The sequence below is a fragment of the Zosterops lateralis genome (assembly GCF_965231275.1).
Source record: "Zosterops lateralis genome assembly, chromosome: 8".
NCBI lineage: Eukaryota > Metazoa > Chordata > Aves > Passeriformes > Zosteropidae > Zosterops > Zosterops lateralis.
This window is the reverse complement of record NC_139768.1, coordinates 13,220,707-13,238,294: the sequence shown is the minus strand read 5'-3', so window position 1 is coordinate 13,238,294 and position 17,588 is coordinate 13,220,707. Positions and strand designations below refer to the sequence as shown.

Here is a 17,588-nt window from a genome sequence, read left to right as displayed (position 1 = left end):
TCACATTGAGGTGAAAGGTATATAGTGCTACACAAACTATTGAAATCATTTGGTGAAACCCTTTCCAGTACCTGCATTAGCTTGTTCAGCACTAGAATGGCCAAGGTAGCACACTACAAATTCTATTTCTTTTTCATCACCAGCTTTTCATGGGTTGAGAAGCCATGCAGAGCTTTAGAACAAGAACAGACCAAACATGAGGTTAATATTATCCCAGCCATTGTTAAAGTATCCTCCACTCAGCCATTGTTATACTAATCTGCTGATTTGAGTGAAAAAAATACAAAGAAATTCTGTAGTGAGGAGACCATATTAAATGGCTTGCTTATCACTTCTTGAATGATTCATTAACCAGCCTAATTTAATCTGCCACATGCCCGGTAAAATTCCAGTTTAGCAATGCAGTGTGTGCTACCAGCTTTCTAAAAATGTTACAACAGGCCAATATCAAAAAGTTAAGCATTAACCACAATGAGACAAGCATGCAGCTACTAAAACTAAAAACTATTTTTTAGGTCTTCCCTTCATTCACTTTTTAAAATATTATGTATTTCACTTCTTGAATTGCTCTTGATTAAAATGATCTTTGTTTAAACTATAAAATCTGTTTTCTCTCTTTTCAGAATGCATCAGATTATGAGTTGAGCAGATTCAAAGCAATGCACCAGCCGTAAGTGTCTCATTTTCCATTTCCCCATTGAATGACAAATACACTTCTACTCTGACAGTTGCTCTGTTAATAAATCAGGAAAAATGAGAATTGAAACCTCCTGCTCACGTGAATTTTAACATTAATTGACAGGGGTGGGACTTCCCCAGGATTAGGATCCTGGAATGTTTCAAGAGCTGTGGTTCAGACCAGCTGACAGGAAAGTCTCTTCTGCACCAGATGATGAACAGAAAGGGACAACCATAATATTAGTAAAAGTACAAGTTCAACCGATTCCAGAACATAAAGGCTCTTTTCTTGTATTGTATTTGAGGTCAGATTTTCAGAATTGGTTCATCTGCTACTTAGGGATTAATTTAAGTGATCAGTTTAATGAAGTGCTATGTTGAAAGTAATTTAAATAGAATTTAAACACAGTACTGAATAAGCAAATATAACAGTTGAGAAATACCTTCATATAACTTGTGACAAATCAAGTTCATTTCAAAGGATATCCTTAATGTTCAAATATATTATTTCTCTTGTAGTACTACACAGAAATAATATTAGAGAATTTTCTCTATGAGCCAATGCCAATGAAACCAAGAAGACTTCAGTTTAATACAGTGTGTTGCTGTTCTTCACCTAATGGCTGTTATTATTCCATGTAGCTTTCCCCTCCCCAACTAGCTGTGAAAACATCTATTTACAAATAGTTTTCTGAATTCTGCTCTATTGGTAAGAAACTGGATAAACTTGAAGGCATTTTTACCCAATAAATTCCTATTTCTATTGATAGGAATTTCTTGAGAGCATAGGTCAATATTCCTCTGGATTTAATTTAATAATTAACTAGATGAGTAAAAAAATCAAAGGACTTTCTTGCAAAGCAAGAAGACTTTAGTCTAACAGGACATAATTTTGAGAGAAAATGTAGAGAATTAATATGAAGTCAACTAAGGATATGTTTTCTATTTCTGACATACATGAATCTGATCTACAACAATATCGGGGTAAACAAATATGTTGAACCGAGGCCAAGAGTTTCACTTCTACTGATGCGAGCATTAAAGCTTTGAATCCTAAATTATTGGAATAACAAAAGTGTTTTGCCATATGAATTCTGTTGTCCAAAGCATTAAAATTCCTTAAATTCACAGTGTGGATGTCATATCCTTAGTACCAACTTCCAATCTAAAATCTATTATTCTTACATGTTATTACTTGCTATTGCAAAAGCTCCATGAGTTTCTAGCACTAACAATTTAACTGGAAACTGGAGTCTACATTGATCCACCTAAGACAGATCAACTGGCCTGTTCAAGCATGGTCATACAGCAGGTAATTCCCAAAGGACCAAAACACTAAGCATAGATAAGCAGAAAATTAATAGGTAAAATCCTCTTTTTCTTCTCGCAGTGGTCAAGGCTTCAGGTCTCTGCCTTTATGAAAGTTTCTTCATGAGGCTTCATTAGGCTGGAAGGCTGGAAGTTCTCCAACCACCAGCAAAAGCTCTTTGCCTTTCCCATTCTAGTTCAACACTTGGTATTCTTGTTTTCCACAAGATTTCGAGTCTACAAGGCTGCAAGTGCTCTTTGAGCTAAAGCACATAGTTATTCCTCATTCTGCTGGGACATCTGATTACGGGGTACCAGGGGCAATCTGCAGCCATGCTTGGGTGTGCTTCCCTGCCCTCTGCACCAAACATCCACTAACTTAATGCAAGGCTCTTTTCCCTCCAGCCAGTACCATGCTTGTTCTCCATGGGGAAAAAATTACTTGGGCAAAAAATACAAAATAGTTTATCTGGAAAGAGTTTATCATAGTAATTCTGTTTTGATAGCCTTAAGTAAACTTTTTTAGCACTACACTTCTCATGAAGTCTCTTACTATATTCTGTTGGGTTTACTATGTCAGTGTTGGCTTTGCCAGCCTAATGACAACCCCATATAAACTAGTTCCCACCTACACTTAAAGCCACAGGTCTACCTAGGTTATTTTTGAGCAACAACTTATATTAAGGTGAAATTACCAAGGTGCAGTCTCTACTAGTGTGTTGCCCTACCCCTGAAATGCAATAATGAAAGATTTTCTTCCCCATTTGCTAAACAATATCAGAAGAGAAGTGCTGCTTTAAAACACAGGACAGCAGAGTACTGAGTCACTAGTTCAAACCCTCTCTGGAGCTGCCAGGGTTGTGCAACAAACTGCTCTCACAGGTTTACATGTTCTCAGCAATCCCGACAGCATGTTGAAATCTCAAGCTTTGCCTAAAGCCTTTCCTCCTGTACAAGCACCATTGTATTTTTCACTCCACACAGCAGACTCAGTTGATAAACTCTCACCCTGAAAGCCTGAGATCACCCAAAACACTGAACTGGTTCACTCCCAAGAATGCCAGTACAACTGCACTCTGCAGATACTTCCCATGAGAGCAGTTTCAAACATCTCACCCATTGCAGTCATGGGCTCATTTAGTCAGTGCTAACACTTATGCCAGGGAGAACACTACATAGAGCATCATGCTACATTCAGGAGCACTTTTTAAGAGAGTGCAGGTACCATAATCAACCTCATACCACAGACATATGAGAATACTGGAGGTAAAGGCCTTTCCAAACATGCTGGCTTGCTGTGCAAGTAAGATTGGCATTTATAACTTTATCCAGCAAAACCTGGCATATATAGGCCATAACTCAATTACAAACATCCAAAACTTGGAAGCATATCTCAAGAAAGAAATGTAATTACAGCTCCATCACCTCAGTGTAGATATTCTAAGACTTACAGCATCAGATGTTTATGCAGAAGTTTTTTCATAATGCTTTCAGCTCACCCAAGTTTCATTTTCCCAGGGACCGTGAAATTAAAAGGCTGCCTTTATAGCTAATGTGATTAGAAATTCATCCCAGATCAAACTCAGATTAAATTTTTCTCTCAGCTCAGGAGCTCTGGGAACTACTTTACAAAATCAGGACTGAAATCTTTCATCGCAAAACCAGTACTTTCTATCACATGCAAATTCAGGAGCCTGTTCTGGCTGTGACATATTGCCAGGTAAATGGGAAATCCTCACCTGCAAATCAGGTCTGAGGTGTCAAGTCTTGAGTTTACCATTTGTATATAGCAACACACAGTTATGGAAGATCCTGAGTAATAAGTGAGCTGAGTTGCGGAACACATAATTACAAGTTACATTTAATTATGGTATAGGCAGCATTTTATCTCCTTTGCTTGAAATAAACATCTATCTATTTTCATTTCTGTGAAAAATCTCAGTACTTTATTCCACCAGAAATTTATAACATCTGCAGAAAAATTAGCTATTCTTAAAACAAGCAAGTGTTCTGCAATTAAGAGTGATTCTGGATTAGTTTCTAACATCTTTTTTATTTGATCATAATTTTCAAGAACTCCAAACTGAAATTTTCCATCCTTGCCTTCCAAGAATAGGCAATATCTTTTCCTGAATCATATGCATAAATTCTTAGTTGTAAGAGCTGTTACATACCAGGAAAGTACCTTTGTAATGCTGAGGTGTTCCACTTGAGATGTCTGAACTTGCATAGTTCAAACTGCAAGAACTAGAAATGTTACACATTAACACCTTTTTCATTCTCCCCTCTCCATTCACATTTTTTCTTTTATTTCTTTATTAGGAAGGTAAACAACTTAATGTGGAAAATTCACTTTTCAGCTTTAACACAGACATCAACATTTATATACACTTTATCAAAGACAATTCCTAACAAAAATACTAATAAAATAATAAGATTTCTATGACAATTAGGCTGTTTCCTTAAAAAAATAATAAAGACAGAGACCTTCTGTGGTCTCTTTAAGATCCAGCAGTACAGAAATCTTGTCTTGTTCTGACAATCTGCATTTGGACTTTCCCCAATCCACTGAAAGCTTTGAGCTGAAAAACAAAGGAAATAGATGGCTTCTATTCCAACACTCAGTAAGCAGGAAAGAGTTTCCCCTATCCTTGGGATATGCCATAATGTTTTTCTATTACTCTGTGTCCTTTAAATACCACTCCTGACTCAGACTGAATGTTTCATGTCTGAATACATAGATTTGGTTCCTTGCTTTCCTTAGGTTTTGTTGTAGCTTAAATACTACTAAAAAATCTCCACTTATTCCCAAAACTGCAAAAGGCCAGGGCTGGAAATTCAGAAAATACCTCTTTATACCATGATGACTCCCAATAAAAAATGACATCTAAAAGAGACCAGAAGAGGTTTCCAGTACATAACTCTAGTGTCACAAAAACATACTGCAGAACACTATAAACATTCCAAAGGAAAAACAAGTCTCTAAATTTTACCTCAAATCCCATTTTTATGCATTATCAAGTCATTTTTAGCATAGAAACTCCATGAGAAAAATCTACCCAGACATCAAGTACTTACAGAGTCATCCATTGCCTGAAGATTAGAATCAGTTCTGGATATTCTCCTTTTCATAGGAGGATGTAGGAATTTTTTTTCTAGCAAAGCGATGCTATCCTGCCCTCTTTTAGAGCAGCAGAAAACATTACACTTCTGCAGCAGAAAAGAGGCAACAAATGCTGGCATTGCAGCAGTGCCTCTTCTATCTTGCCATGAACAATGGAGACCTTTGCAATGACACCAGTTACTCAGGGATGAGGACAGGCCCCATCACAACTAAGGAGCATTAAGATGTAGCCAAAAACTACATTTGGCAGAGCTTGTAGGGAGAAAACAGATATCAGTATACAAGAATCATTGGAATTCACTGGAGAATGTAATTCAGTCTTTGGAAAAGCTTCTAAAAATAGTAGCAAAACTCTCTCAAAAGTTTAAAATATACAAAAAATGCACCAAATATACCAGTTTGTATTCTCTGATCAAGTTCTGACATGCGGATATTTGCTGGAGTCTTCCTACTTTTCAAAGAACAGAGGAGGCAGTTCAGTTGTTACTGTGCTACATTACTTCAGGTGTGGTTAAAGTGGGAACTAACTTGGCAATGTTTAATTCCTGTGGTTCTGTATGCTGTATTCCTCCCCCTAGGCTGAGAAGAAAGAATATATAACAAAAGGTTTTCTTTATGCACATGTCACTGTTAGCCTGAATTATCACTATTGTAATTTTGAGGAAGGGCTCAGGGTTAAGATATATTGTCAGTGTTGGAGGGATTTTTTCCATTTCCTTGAAAATTACATCAGGAAACTCCAATTAAATTAATTTTATCCCTTCTTATTGAAAATAGTTCTATTCTTAAACAGTTTAAATACAGTTGATATTATCTGGAGGTCACCAAAGAACTGATACAGTATAAAGATGTCAGAGACAATCCCAAATTATCTTCCCAACAGCCTTGATGCCATGATGGAAAACAGTTTCAAGCTATCTGAATATCTTCTTGGCACATTTTGTCCTCCCTATCCCAGTTAGGAAATCACAGAGGCACAGATGTTGCAGCTTCAGCTGAATTATGTACATATGTATATATAGATATATAGATATATATACACATAACATATAAATCAGTACAAGCCTAGAAGTGTCTTCAGAGTCTCCTCTTCTTCAGGCCCACGATTTCCCATTACACATTAACATTAATATTCATTGATGTTCAGGACAATCCATAAATTAGAAAATTATAGAATTAGTGAACCTTGCTCAAGCACTTTTCATGCTACCCTACCATGCTCAGAATGTCATTCGAGGGGGTGGGGGTAACAGTCACGTGTGTTTGTTTAATATTGAAATTATGCTCATATTTAGGGATATATCTTCAGCAAGATAGATCAGAGAGTTTTTAATAACAGTGAGACAGGTTAGAGACCTATCAGCCCTCTTTGAAGAGCAGGAGTGGATCAGCCTCTGGGAACAAAGCCCATGCAGGTCCAGGTGGAGGGACTGAAACATTCAGCTTCATCTCACTAGGATTTTGTGAAAATAGAAATGTTTCCCTTTGTTAGTACTCTAGGCCAGCCTAAATAGCAACGGAATATCAGTCAAGTAGCAACTCAGTTTGGGTACCAAAAATCAAAGAAATGGGTCATCTGTTTGGGACATGTATGCAAACGACCTGCTTAGGTTTCTACACAAAGCCAGAAGCAAAGACCAGAAAAGGAAGCTGTTGCCCAAATCACAAACCACTTCACCAACATCATATTTCTGGACAGGATCCCTTTCCTCCACCCTGTCAGTTGATGTGCTTTCCTTTTCTCTATTACATGTCTATCTTGTAGTTTCAATTCACTGGTCTTTCTTCCCTTTTAGAGAATCATATTTGTTAGTCAGAAAGTGCTGCACCTGGGACTCAAAACCAGAAGCAAATAACTTCTAGCTCATTCAAGCAATGAAGTGTGAAGGGCTATTAATTTATAATCTCCTTTTAGCAGAATTCCACATGTGCCCCAGCTCAAGTACACACTGGGCAGAAAACAGAACAGATGTCTGGGCTCATTTTGCTCCAAGTGCCCAAACTGGAGTCCTCTCAGTTTTTGGAAGAAATACAATATTTAATTTACAGCGTGTTATCAACATATATTTATGCTCTCTGGAGGAGGCACATTTCATTCTTCTTGCTTTAGAGTAGTCTCTGTGAAAATAAGTGAAAACACAACCTACTTTTGCTTTTGTATAAGCATGTGGAGGGCTTCATTCATTAGTTCATATGTTTATGCTGTGATCTCAGGTGGTCTATGCATTATTTCTAAGATAGTGGAGGCAAGTATTAAACCAAATCATGTAAACTTTATTCAGTTCAGAAATCAGAAAAGAACAGCTTGAGATGATACCAAACAATGAAAACTGCAGCACTTAAAAATGGGGTCATCAAGATAAGCAAAGTAGAGAAGTTACAGGACGAGCTGCAAGGAGAAGTTAAGGGACCATAGGAGGAGGGTCAGATGCAGCTGCAAGCCAGACAGTTGGGGCTGCAGCAACCAGACATTTGAAACAGCTTCAGAGGAGGCTGCTCAGTGCAGCTGGGCTGGAAAAGATGAAGTGCACTTGGTAGGAATGCCACAGCAGCCCCTTGTGCAACAGAATTCAAGACCTGAAACCCAAATGTCTGAAACCCATAGAATTAGCAACTTTGCCAAAAATACACATTTCAAAGATTTACCCCCCAAAAAAATGCAGAAATTGTGTTCAGTATGCAAATAAATACCTTTTTACTAGCACCTTCCTTAAAAAGTCCCTTTAAAGAGCAAGCAATGGGAGAAATGTAGGATTGCCTGAGCAACACCACAGACACTCACATGGCAGCACTTGTGCATAACTCTGCAGATGCATCGACACTCATCAACACATGACTCAGGGCATCAGAGAGCCTCTCTGGATTGATGACCTGTAACCACCTAAATACAGACACTATCATAATGCACATATTTATCAAATTATGAGTCATGAGCATCTTCATGCTGGCCTTCTCATTTTCAGTGCTTCAGAGCACCTGCAGGCTTGCAGAGGGTGCAGTATAGGGACTGAGGAGTTACCATCAAGCACAGGAACTGCTCAGCTGCCAGAAGCAGGAACACTGCTCTGATGGATGCTGCACATGACCAGAAATGTCTTGTTTTAAGGTGTAGCTCTGCCACATCTTGTTCCAGAGACTGCTCAGTTGTCACCAGCTCCAGCAGCATGCTCCCCTCAAAGAGAGTATAAACACATTTTGACTTTACCGTCTTGATGTTTGTTTGTAATTCTTGGAAATAAAATTCAGATACGCTCTGAATTCTTGAAGAAGGGACCTGTTTTCAGGCCAGACTATGGCCAGTCTTTTGCCACACTAGAGCAGCTTTCCTGCAGGATGCTACTCAGACCACAACTTGAAGGTTATTTTATCAAGCTCTTGGAGGAAGGAGGGATTAATGAACGTTCTCATTAGTAGGGAGGCAAGTCAGTCTCCCCGTCCAAATCTGTTTTGGTCTTGACTGAGACTGCTACTAAAAATTAGAATGGAACAGTATTACCTAAACTGTATTTAAAAATATTTTATTTTATTCTTCCACAAGCCATGCCTGATGTTTCAAACCCTGACAATCTCCTTCTGATTCTAATAGCCAAGAATTATGGGAAGAAAAACAAAAGGAGATTTTATATATTTTACAGTTCTTATACCAGCTCTTCTGTTTTCCATTCTCCTCTATCTACTACCATTGCCCATTTTAGATACTCTCCAGTGATATCCTTGACAGAGCATTAGGGCTCAGTTTCTTCTTCTCAATTCTGGCACTGAGTTTGACAGACACCTGCTACCGCAGCTCTGTCATTTCTCCTATTTAGTTCCTCACTGCACAGTTTCATGGCTTTTTATTATTTTACCAAGCTCTCAGAATACAGGCTATAAGCTAAAAATATGTTACAATTTCAGTTAACATACCTTACCATGCATTTCATAAATGTAATCAATCTTTTCCTAAATAACTGATCAGGCTGATATAATTAATTACCTTTATCAGTATATTAGTTCCTCATTTCGTTCCTCTGGTTCAGGGAATAATCTGAAGAAATTACAAGAATATTAGATTTATCTATACTTTAATAGATACTACAGTTCAAGAACACAGAAATAAAAGAATTCTTTGTATTGCTTGGAATGTCAACCTGAATTACCAGCTATATTCCCTTTATATTACTGGTTCAAATATTGTTCACATACAGCCCACAAATCGATTTAAATACACTCTGAAAAAGAGTTCTGAAGTCAATTATTTCTTAGTATTATTTTTTATTTTTAAAGAAATAGAAGTATGATTCACATGTATAGTCTTAGAGGCATTCTCTGCTAGATTTTCCCTTTCCAGGGATTTATTCAAAATTACAGATAAACCAACTAATTTCAAGGATTTCAGCTTTTAGCCAAAAGCAGTACTAAGTATGTATCATATACCTCTATGCATTGATATTTTATTGGGTTTCCCCTTAAAAACAAAAAAAGGCAGCTAAGTAAACACTGCAAAATAACAAACAGAGCTAATTTCTGATCACAGACCTTACAGATGATGTCTTTCCAGCCACAATTTTCTGGCACCATCAAGATGACTACAGCTTCAGGTCCTCTATTAATCACGATTAATAATGGGAATAAACTCACCAGCATTAAAGATGTAAATGCTCCCAAACCAGCCTAAGACAAAACCAACATATCTGTACACATCTATACCTGTCATGTACTTTGCAGAGTCCACAGGATGGAGCACCCATTTCTGGGAAAGCACCACTTTCTGGACAGATTTGAAGTGCTGTTCATTCACAACCAATGCCCCAAGAACATTTTGAAGCACAGCCCCATGACACAGCTCCAGCAGACACCCAGGCTTAGGCTTAGAACTCGTTCTACACCAAGCTCAAAACGTCATTCCTCTATCACGGCATTTCTTTCTACTCTGACATCCTTGTGTACCACCTCTCTTAAAGCAAAACACTTGTGGGCCAGCTCAGAGGTCTGTGTCAGGTGATGTTTGTGACAGCAGCCTGCACCCAACGCTCAAGGAAGGAAAGAAAAGAGTGAGTGGGTACAGGCGGGTGCCTCCACACCCGTGCGTGAGCAGCACGTCACTGCCGGGCTGGAGTGACAACACCCCACTGACCACCTGCAACAAATGAAATTACACGGTGCACTTCAGCTCAGGTAGTATCAGTTCCACCAGGAATGAGAATAATAATAGAAATCTATAATTTCTTTAGAAGCCTCATGATACTCTGAGTAGTTTTTTTCATAAAAGGAACAATTCTCCTGTGAATAGAATGATGAAAGTTAACCGACCTCAAGGAAAGGTTAAGCTTGAAAGAAATCACAATGCTTAAGGAAAAGATACCTTAAAAACCAATAACTTCTCCCTGGAAGACTCTACTATATCAGTATTGTCTTCCTATTTGCTAGCTAATATGAATATTTTATAGCATAACATACACCTTGTGAGTAGTTTCAAATTACAAACAGTGCATAGGAAACTAGTCCGCACTCATCAGTCTGTTTATGAACTCAACATCACTATGACAAAACAAACAAGACTGTTTCAAATGTATGACATAACCCCAGACAGATAGCTAAAATAGAGAGAAAGGTGTTACATATCTATGCTGCAGATGTTGGTAAAATTCACTAATAACCAAAAATCAAAAATCTTGTACAGCTATCACCCATGCATATTATTTCTAAGCTAACAGTCAGAAACTTTCTTCAAACACAAAATATTTTAGATTGTAATTTCTTCAATTAAGCGACCTTCTTGTTCTCTATTAGAACACTATATAAGAAAGGGGAATATTGTTTATAAATAATACAATAGTGTACAATGGATATTCAAATTTACATATGCATGTTTCTTTGCATGTAGACATATGTTCTTTCTTTTTCATTTCTGACTTTTGCATTTTTCCTTTGTATTTTAAATCTGAAGGGAAGTTATTCTGAAATCCAATGTTGGACAGTAAATATAGACTTTTTCTCCCAATATTCTTTGAGAGTGGAAAGATGCAGGATCACACAACCACAAACTTGTAAAGTAACTCTTTTAAATTATGTACTACAGCAATAAATGCTTCACATTAGTATCTATAAAAATAATAACCTTCTCTGATATAGTGTTGCACCCCAATTCATCTGCTACAGTTTTGTGGTCTTAATGCAATTAAAGTTATCAACTGTGTAAACATATCCTTAGCAACAACCCACAAGATTTGCAATTGTAACAAGAGAAAAATTTCATGGCTGTAGTTACAAGTCTAAACAATTTTTCTCCACAGAAGAGAGCATTCCATTAAAGTATTTCTTTGGCCATAAAACGTTCTCTTGCTATTATTTCAAATGGTAGTTCAATACTTATTAAGATAATAATTTCTTTCTTTAGAAAGTCTCCCATGTCCCTGATCATTTTACTCGGGTTTTTGGGGGGTTGGTTTTTTGTTGGGTTGGTTGGTTTGTTTGTTTGTTTGTTGGTTTGGGTGTTTTTTGGAATGTGGTATTTCAAATCCACTACATTTTTGTCTGAAAAAGACTTTTGAAACTTTTTCTGTTCAGTGGCATCTCTGCTCCCAGAACACAGTGTCAGGCAATTCCAGTTATCCACAAAACAGGAGAGAGCAATCCTAACCAGATGGAACTGCCTGAAAACTAAGACTATAGATGAAATTATTTTTCCTGTTCTTAAGCAGGAATAGGAAAATGCTCAGACAGCATAATCATGGTCAGTGAAGTGCAGACTACCAAACTGTGCCAGAGAATACACCCACCAACCCTTTCCCTTTGGCTGTATGTATTACAGGCCAGTGCAGGAAAGAAGTGGTTTAAAAATTTAGTTTTTCAGCATTTTCCAGATACTGAAAGCATCATGGCATGTGTAACTGCACTGTACAAAAATAACATTATTTGAAGACATTCACTTTGAAATTTTAAAAATTTGTGCAGCCTTTTGTCTGTGTGAGCAATTTCATCAGCAGGGACACAAATATATTTAGACCATGCACCATCCATGCCTGAATGCTCATAGGCAGCTGCTGAAAGGACGGACACAGAGCACTGCTTCTCCCTCATCCTTCCCTGTCCCATCTCATTCTCAATGCCAGTTCCCAATACCCCCAGCTGCTCCCACAAAGGCCTCCTGGGTACCCCTCAGGGTAAATCCACACCCCAAACAGGAGAGTGGATGGGAAGCAGACTTGTCCAATTTAATCCTACCACAGCAAGGGGTGAGGAGGGAGATCAGGTGTGTACAAGCTCTGCAGAAAAGTCAGAAACAAGCATGGCTTGCCAGGCTGCAAAGAACCCTGTGTTCTTACACCCTCCCTTCCATGGTTAGCCTCAGAGTGGGATTAAGCTGGCCACTTAGGGCTATCTCCATTGCAGTCACTCAGCTGCTGGAAGGGGATCAGGTCTGCAGCACAAGCAGAGCTGTTCCCAAGAGTCACTGTGGGTATCAGGTGGCTCCAGCACAGGTCACTGCCTCTGACACAATCTAATCTCAAACACTTTGAGTTTGACATTAAATCATTAGTGTGTCTGTAGGGGCAAATTCTGTGTTTCTGTATGCACATGAAACAGATGACAGTAAAACTGAAAAGCAGAAGTGTGGCTTTTTGCACAGTCCCCAGAGAAAGAAAACACATATCCTCAGCAGGTGCAAAAATGTGTTTGCTCAGAAGACTCTTCATGAGAAAATCCTACTAAATTTGCTGTTCTCACATCTTTGCCTGCAGTACATGCTTACATGTATGACCTGTTTCCTCCAGTGAGCCTAAAGACAAACCCAAAACCCATTCAATACAATTTAGAGTTGCATTTACAAATGCATCTCCTATTACTCATACTGTAAGACCAGCTTTGAGTATGCCATTAAGATTTCTAGGGCAGTAGATAGGAGTCTTCCAAAATCAACACTCTGGCATTGAGCCATTTGATCCACAGTGAGAAGACCAAAACTTCTCAAAATCAGTACTCTATAAAATCACTTGGGACAAAAATGTACCCTCTTCTCATCTGCTGAGACACAACTACAGGCCACATGTAACTCTGTTACAGGCCACATGTAACTTTCCCTGTACAAGAAGTGCTTCCTAGTTTAAAATGGCCTATAAGCAACCTGGGAAAGGAATAAATCCATTGAAATAGATTAGTTGGAAAAATACAGAGATGTACTATTTTAAATAAAAAGCAGAACTGTTTAACTTCTTTGTAACAATCAGTAAGTAGCAAATAGAGAGAATATCATGAGAAATCATGTTCCATAAGCTCATGCTTTCCAAATACCAGCTATGGGACACTGAATACTAAGTTACGTAGGAGGTGCGTCAACCAAAATAGAAATTGAGGGGGCAAAAAACCTATGTCTAAACTGACATAGTTTTAAACAATAGAGTTTGAGTGCATTTCTGGCCTGGTATAAAGTGCCACAAATTTGCATTCAGATCCATATGATCAAGCACAAATCCTCAGAGGCAACATGTGACAGTCTACTGCTAATTTTCTGTTTCCCCTCTGCTCTTCACCACCACAGCCCATTGCTGGCACATCTTCCTACGGATATTCTGAAAGCAGAAGAAATCAAATACATACAAAATATTATCAAACAGCACATCCTGTCAGGGAAAAAAATGGAGCTTGCAACACGACTACAGGTTCCAATTCAGATTCACATGGTTTGTACTTGGGCTGTCCTCCAATGCAGATGTAGATGGTACCAGTTTGGGTTATTTTCACTCCACAGCCATAAAAAAGAGAACTGTGGCAATCATTTCCTAACTTTCATGTGAACACAGACTGATCAAGCCAAATTCCTGTTACTGACCAGTTACACATTACAGTGCTTCTATGGCTGTAGAGAGCTTCTAGCTCTCTCCTTAGTGCTAATCCAGTAGCTCAGAGCTCAAGCAGTAGATGTGTCTTTTAAGTAGAGTCCTTCATGTTAGAATACCTACTGTCTTTGAAGCAATTATCAATCCAAGATTAAAGACAGCCTGTAGGTATGGGCAGGGAGAAGTACCTCTGAGCTAGGTGAAATACTACGACCTCAAGACAGTAAAATCAGACAGATATTTTGAAGTGAATTATCAATCATTTAATGTATTGCTCAGGAGAACTTAAAGTGCTGCTCTGTTGCCAGGATTTCCTAAAGGAAAAGCTCACAAAGCTGTCTTTTAAAGAGCAAATTGTGCAATATCCTATGATTCTCCACATGCCCCAAAAGCAGGGAAGTCAAAATCAAACAACCCACTTAGCAAGAGAAGGTTGTACATTAAATTCTCTCCATTAATTCTCCCCTATAAAGAACAATTGCATCCTTCACTCCTGAGTACTTCTAAGAAAAAAATTTGGCCCAATCACCTCTAATAATCTTGGAGAGAAAACTGTAAATAGAGAAGGGGTTAAGAAATCAGTTTCCTAACATGACTGAGAGAAAAAAGTCTTATATGGTCACGTCATGAATAAAAATGAAGCCTGGTAATCAAACTGATTGCTTACTTCAAATCAGGTTTCTTGGCAGTTTTATATACATTGAAGGCACTAGACTGTATCAATGAGCATTAATGGTAACGGTAAAAAGTAGCTTCCTCTTGAATAGTCATGCATAGATTAAGATCTTTTGATGCAGCACTGTCTCCTCAAAGCATCAAAAATAAACATTAAAGATAATTACTGTAAATTGTTTTTATCTACTTGCAGTTCTTTTTATTCAGCTTCTCATTGCTAAATGTTTACACTACATGATAGAATTTAAAATTATCTGCTTTTATTTCAATTGTGTGAAACCCTAGAGGTTCAGAAATGGCAACTGAGAGCCAAGATTGTACCTGTACCCTGGCTTGGACTTTTCCTGCAGCTTGATTGCCCATCTCTCCTGTGTGCCAGAGCTCCTGCCTGGGACATGTTCCTAGGGTTTCCTGCCATGCAGAGGGGGCTAAGGGTAGATGCTGCAGCACCACTGAGCCTCACCCCACCTGCAGTCAGGATGTGGCTTCAGGCATCAACCCAGATCAGGAACTCACACTGTAAGCCATCCTGCCAAGGGGCTTTACTGGCAAACCCTGCATACCTGTGCTAGGTAATTGTGCCAGGAATTCATCCCCTATCCTTTGCAGCCATAAAAAGGAAAATAAAGTTAGTGCCTATCTACATGATCACAAAAGTGGCAGTCTGTGTGGATGCAGGTTCCTAAAATGTTAGATAAGAAAATACAATTTAGGTAAAAGGCTTCAATGATGTTGTTCCAGAGAACAAGTATTGTGGGAACACCTCTGCAAAATGCCTCATCCAAGACTTCAAGGCACATTTTTCTGGGACACCATTATGCCCCACACCCTGTCCCCCAGCTGAGCAGGTTGACCCAGGCTTCCAGGCCATGTCTCAGCAGGCAGCAGCACAATCCCCACTGGCCCCAGATATGGCCAGGGAGCAGGGAGGTGACACAGGCATCCCTCAAAACAAATTTCCATCTACCTATATCAGCCCTTGTGGCTGGGGAGGAAACCATCACTAAGGTCAAGATGCCACCCCCATGGTAAAAAAATCCCACTTCCTCTTTGGCCAAATGTTCCAAGTGAGCATATTATGTCAAACAGGGAGAGTTGCTGGGGTTACAACTACAGAAATAGCATGACATTATGTTTGCTGCGTGGCTCAAACCTACCACCACCTCCAGGCCCTCCCAGGGCTCCTGAAAAGGAAGGCAGGGTGTTTCCTGCAGTGGGGGTCAGCCTCCACCTCCAGCCTGGGGCCCAGAGACACCATTTTGGGGTGATAAGTAAAGCAGGAGGGATGGAGAAACTCCTGCTCCTTGCCCTGTCTCTGGTGCAGGTCTGCAGGGCCACCCTCCAGCTGGACACTGTGGTGTGTCCCTGTCCATATGAGCTGTAAAGTGCACTTGACCACAGACAGGACCAGTCCCAGCATAGGCCAGGAGTTCAGACCCTGCAAACACCTGCTGAGCAAAAAGGAGAGGCCTAGGTCTGTTTGGAGGGGCTTGGCTGTGCCCTTCTTTATTTTTTTTTCTAGTGGTTTTCCTACATTGTTGCACCCAGCCTTTTCAGCACTGGGGCAGATGGCCAGATAGGGTGAGTTGGACACAGACCAGAAAGAGCTAAGCAGGTGCCACAAAATCTCATGAACAAGTCTTGTGTAATGAAGACATTTTTAGGAGTAACTTCTCGGCAGCGGTACCAGCCCAAGAGGTCACACGCCCTATTCCGCTCACCCAGTGCTGCACGCTCATAAACATCTGTGCCCCGGACCAAACCAAAGAACTGGTGCAGTTAAAAACCCCTCTTTTTGTGACTTTTTGCTGGATTGTTTGTAGCAGACTCCTTTCCCCAGTCCATGTCACTGCACAGCAACACAAACATCGGGGCTGGCTGGTGACGGGGATGAGAAATCCTGTGTGAGTCAAGTTGTCACCGAGCCCTGAGCTCACGAGACCCGGGGACTGCCCTGGGTGACACATCGTCCCCTTCCCGGGGCCAGGGCAGGGACAGCGCTGCAAGGACAGGCCAGAAAACCTCTGCACCGGGCACTGCCGAGCTTTAAACCCGCAGTTTTGGTTGAGTCAGGAAGAAACAAGGTGAAACCAGCACAGTATTGCAGATGACAGGTCCCAAAGAACCCAAAGGAAAACCTACTGAGCGTACTGAGCAAATCTCTTTCTGGTATGTGTTCAGATAAGTGGAAAAATAACGTATGCAAAAGGGAAAGTGACACAGCAATTTATTGTTGTGATTTATTGTTCTACTTCTTCACATTTCCAGTGTGAATTTCAACTAATTCAAAAATAATTTAATTTTCAAAAATTAAATAAAAGTGCAAAGTTGACTGGTCCACAACCAGATACAATGCAATTTGGAATTCCAGTGTTGTGTATTACATGACATTCAACATTGTATTATTCCTTAAAGCCCACAAACTTTATAAGATACTCCAAAAAAAGCAATTTGTAACCTATCAGCCCAGCCTAGAAAATGTGGTATTCAAACATCAAATGATTCCTGTGCTGAAAGCTCACAGATGAGAAACACCAGCCTGCCAAGATCACAATGATACTGCAATCAAAGACAAAAATCTCATGGCAGGCTGTTTCCCCAGAGCCACCTGCACTAGCCAGGAAAGTCAGTTTTGCTCCTTCAGTTTCACAAGAAATAAAACCTTAGTCAGTATAGTCTGGGGAGAAGAGTTCCATGTGAGAACCTAGCCAAGTGCAATGAGAATCACACCAAGAAATACCTTTGTGTGTCCCCAAAACATATTGTACTTATCAAAACATAGTAGTATGATGCAGATATATACACTTTAAAAAAAAAAAAACAACACTAGGTTCCTTCCCTAGAACAGCCTTAGGTTCTAAACTAAGCTGCAGAGAGGCCAAAGATACAAGAGTCATCCTCCAAAGGTGCAGAATTCAAATGAATCAGCCCTTCAGGATGTGAACAACTTGCCTGCATTGCCTCTCAGAAGCAACTGGCTGCCT

The 17,588-nt window shown here is 39.5% G+C and overlaps 1 protein-coding gene across 10 annotated transcripts in view; it reads right to left on the bottom strand.

The window, feature by feature from the left end:
* Nucleotides 1-10,039, bottom strand: part of DNTT (DNA nucleotidylexotransferase) — a gene marked incomplete at its 5' end in the record, with an annotated part of 139,241 nt that extends 129,202 nt beyond the window's left edge. For 6 of the 10 annotated variants that reach the window (XR_014590634.1, XM_083866590.1, XM_083866589.1 and 3 more), the window contains one exon: nucleotides 4,161-4,225. Of the gene's footprint in view, nucleotides 1-4,160; nucleotides 4,227-5,505; nucleotides 5,591-9,086; nucleotides 9,138-9,799 lie in introns of those variants that run through there. The other 4 variants (XM_083866594.1, XM_083866595.1, XM_083866593.1 and 1 more) reach the window with 4 other exon arrangements.
* Nucleotides 10,040-17,588: the final 7,549 nt, after the last annotated feature.